Source organism: Pistacia vera, unplaced genomic scaffold (genome assembly GCF_008641045.1).
Source record: "Pistacia vera cultivar Batoury unplaced genomic scaffold, PisVer_v2 Contig462, whole genome shotgun sequence".
Lineage (NCBI taxonomy): Eukaryota > Viridiplantae > Streptophyta > Magnoliopsida > Sapindales > Anacardiaceae > Pistacia > Pistacia vera.
This window is the reverse complement of record NW_022196293.1, coordinates 1,078,060-1,082,392: the sequence shown is the minus strand read 5'-3', so window position 1 is coordinate 1,082,392 and position 4,333 is coordinate 1,078,060. Positions and strand designations below refer to the sequence as shown.

The following is a 4,333-nucleotide window of genomic DNA, read 5'->3' as shown; positions in this document are numbered from 1 at the left end:
TGAATTTAGAAAGAATTATAAGCATGAAACCATCTACATGCATACGTACTCATAAGAGCATGAAAAAGCACTAAAGAATGTTAAAGAGTAAATACAAAGAAATGAGAATATTAAAGAAGTTCAAATCTGAATTTTTATTTAAAGAAGTGTAAAAAAGATAAAAAGAAGAGAAGGTTGTTGCGATGGGGAGCCCGTGAGTAATATAGCCTTACATGCACGCCGTCTTTATGTGAGCGGCCTCAGAATTCAGAAAGAAGATTTGTACAGTCCGTTAGAAGTGCGTGTGGATGAGGATTGTACCCAGAATTAGAGAATTCACTCACACGGCTAGGATTCCAAATCCATGCCTCAACTGAGTCCGATCGGCAAGAAAGAAATAATAGAAAGAAAGAAAGAATAAAAAGAAAGAAATAATAGAAAGAAAGAAAGAATAAAAAGAAAGAAAGAATAGAAAGAAAGAAAGAATAGAAAAGAAAAGAAAGAATAGAAAGAAAGAAAGAAAAGAAAGAATAGAAAGAAAGAAAGACTAGAAAAGAAGGAAAGAAAGAAATACAGAAAAAAAACAGAAAACAGAATAAGAAAAATAGAAAAGAAAATGCACATTTTATGCATTTGTGCATTTGCATCGTATATATGCATAATACCATGCCCATTATCTTGAGTAGTGGGAAATTAGAATAGAGAAAGAACAGAGAGAAACAGAGAAAGAATAGACAAAGAATAGAGAAAGAACAGAGAGAAAAATGTTAGTGTATATTAGTGTATGCCCTAGAAACCATTCGTGTTGTCGGTTTCAGAGCATTTTGTCTTGTATCTATATATATATCATAAATAATAGAAGAAAGAGTTCTTCAATTCATATATGTAAATTGCTTCCTTTATTCAGTCATGCATTTAAAATAAAGTATGTATATGAATTGTCCAGATGATTCATTTAATAGGTAAATGAATTATCGAAAAGGGTNTATGTTATATACAATTGCATTTGCCACGTTCCATCTACTTTTTGCATGGGGTGAGTAAATAAATGATAACCTTTGGGCTATTACTTATTACATTCACAACTCACATCTACCCTACTCAATTGTCTCTTCATTCAACTTGAACACATCCCCAGCAAGCCACGGCTATACTTCCCTTACGTTCTAATTTATGGGTTTTCACCTTAAAAACAAGAGTCCTCAATGATACGGCCTCATTCATGGACATGGACATGGACATGGACACCTTCACCTTGCCTTATTGTTTGTCAAATCTCTTTAAATTCTGACGACATTCAATTGGTCACATGGGTGGCTTTAGTTTAAGAATACGTGTATAGCTGTTTAATTAATAACATCACAATTCTTCCTTAAGCCACCCACGACCTACTCATTCAATTTGCTACTTCAAAAATAAGGATATATTCTTCAACTCTTTATTACTCTCAATCATCTCATGAGTACAATCACAATAACAATAAAAAATAGGTATACATACCTCATCAAATTAACTATATAGAGGTATAAATAAAATCACAGACACATACTATAATCTTCTTCTATCACACCTCACAAACATGTGACATTAAAACCTCTCAATAAACTACAATAATACGCGGCCATCCACAACATAACATTCACCTGCAACAAAACAGGGCAAAATATTCTTAGTATTACACTATCAACCAAGCTTCATAATGAAATTTAGATGCCTTATCTGAAATTGAGCTGCAAATATTTCTCATTTTGACCTTCTGGTTATGAATAACCATGTGAAGGAGTTTATGGTCAACAACATATTTAACAACCCATTACTTGAAATCATTGCGTCCCAGGTTGCAAACTACATTTCCTCATTCTTATCATATTACAAATTTAACTCTCATAATCTACTAATTTCACTGAGTTCCTCTACCCCACTATAAATAAATGAAAAATAACGAAGAAAAGAACCATCAACTTTACTGAATGAAAACCATTTCATGTTATAACCTGTACCAGTGTTACCTTTATATCAGCAATCTGATAATCTACTCAGCAACCTGCACTCACGCACACATAAATATCAATTAATGGGGTAAAAATGAACATAAAATGGTTGCATCCAATTAGTCACATAAGTGGAAAATGAATGCTTGCGTATTTTGATAATTTTCTAAATTGAAACTACTACACCAAAGTACTTTTGCACACATTTAGTAATTCCTTGAAACACAGGTCTGATACAAAAAAGTGAAGTGGCTCAATTAAGTTATTAATTGCAAGAGTTGAAAAATAGAGAATGAAATTGGCAAGGACATGGATCAACGATACTTTCGGATTTTTATGACTTCCAGATTCTACACAACTATTCACTGAAGCACAATCCAATTTAAGACACGCACTTACTAAATTGATGGATTACACAAAAATATAACAAATCATATTTTAAAAACACAAAATCCATCAACAGTTGCCAGTTTTATTTTTGTTGCTAATAGCTGCAGGAACATTGGTAAAAAATCATATCTTATTTATTTTATGATTAAGCCCTAATATTTGAATATAATAGTGCAGACATGTGCATTATATTGTTTGTTGTCCCAACCTTTAAAGAAATCAGCACATGCATCCATTCAACAATATAAGCTACCTTACCAGAATCAATGAAACATTTACTTTAATAGCCACTCACTAATCTCCTACATTCATGATTGCATACAAATGATAAAGATCCCTGTCTGTACCTGTAGCCCCCAATTTCTATTTTTAGTCAACGACACTACATCCTCTCCATCCCAAAATCTCTATAAAAAAACCAACTTTTTTTCAGTTAATCAGACAGCATGAAATAGTACATATATGATATTTACTCAATATCACCTGCTGAAATATAATACGACACAACCCCTGTCTCCACCACTATACTTACACATGACTAAATCCACATTCTAGCCAAATCATGTCCCCAAACGAGAACCTAAAGGTTGACACGACAGGTTCTCTTACCTTCTCATGTTCTGCAGCAAATAAAAAACGGCTCACGAGCAGCAAAACCCTGCAATTGGCTTTGCAGCATCAATCTGACAACAAAGCAACAAAATGTGAAGCTGCATTAAACGTGAAATAGATCTACACCGTGGAACTAAAAAGAACTCAAACAAAACCTTTACTTCCCTTCACCCGACTTTACCCTTCGATTCCTATACTTGAACCACGGGGAACTAACTCTAAGAAACTTACACCCGCTCCCTTAGTGTCCTCAATGTTATCCTCTTCTCTTTCCCTTCCATTACCAAGGAAAGGTATTATGTCAACAATTTAAAAACAAAAACCTAAAACACGAATTTACATAACAAAAATGTCAAAGTTTTCTCTAACCTTGGTCCTACTCAAAAAAGGCGCTTCTCCATCTCTTCTTCAGAACAAGCAAAATTAAGACCTACTTCTGGCTCAATTGAGTCTGCATGCCAATACAGTCTTGCAGCATTAAAAAAAACATCCAAATTCTAAGAAGTGTTGATGTAACAGTATATGATGTAAGCTAACGCCACATCTTCAATACTAAATAAACGAATGACTTTTTTTTACACACAGCTTTCAAATGCCGCACGATCTTTCCCCATCGTTCCTAGGAAACCACTCAATGCGGATTTCCATTCTACGCATTTTTCTCACATTCGCTTTTGTGGAGCAGCTTAATTGTAACGTTCTGACGGAACAACTCTTCCCTCTTTAATCATGTTTTGAATCATGGTAACTGTACACAGCAGGAGAAGAAATGTTTATTAGCAAAGTCTAAGGTTCCAGTTTTCCACAAATAAAGATTCTGATTTTACACCTGATCTAGAGGAATCCCCACTCGCCCAGAATGTCTAAAATACCGGGGGCACGACTTCAAAGGCACATGACGCCATTTCTGACCAAACTTAAACACTGAGGGTTGCATCAATTTCATAATACAGGCTTTACAGTATTCACCTAACCTAATCCCTATTACAAGTTGGAAGTGGCAGCTATGGATCCACAAACACAGAAAAAATCTTAAGTAATGGGGTTCTATATGCCGATCGTCTGATTACAGAAATTCATAATAAGATCACCCCAAAGTGTCCCCACGCATCTGATTTCTGCATTGAGGCACAATTCCAAAACCAGCTTTTAGAAGTATTTCAAAAATAAGCCACCTAAATCATCGCATGATGATTCATTTTTTGATAGACAGCTTTATCCAAAATTCTCCCGTCCTTAGATCTAACAACATTAACGCAACATAAATTTTTAAGCCATACGCCATTTTGCATAGCCAGATTTAATTTTGCTGCGCCCTTAAGAAGCTCACCACTGAGAGGGTTACCCAAAGTGCTCGACAA

General features: G+C 34.7%; 1 long non-coding RNA gene across 1 annotated transcript; it reads right to left on the bottom strand.

Moving 5' to 3' along the window:
- Positions 1 to 1,387: 1,387 nt before the first annotated feature.
- Positions 1,388 to 2,992, bottom strand: LOC116145581. Its single transcript, XR_004130388.1, has 3 exons — positions 2,970 to 2,992; positions 1,989 to 2,023; positions 1,388 to 1,622 (listed from the first exon to the last, which is right to left on the bottom strand). It is a non-coding gene; the product is annotated as an uncharacterized LOC116145581 (long non-coding RNA).
- Positions 2,993 to 4,333: the final 1,341 nt, after the last annotated feature.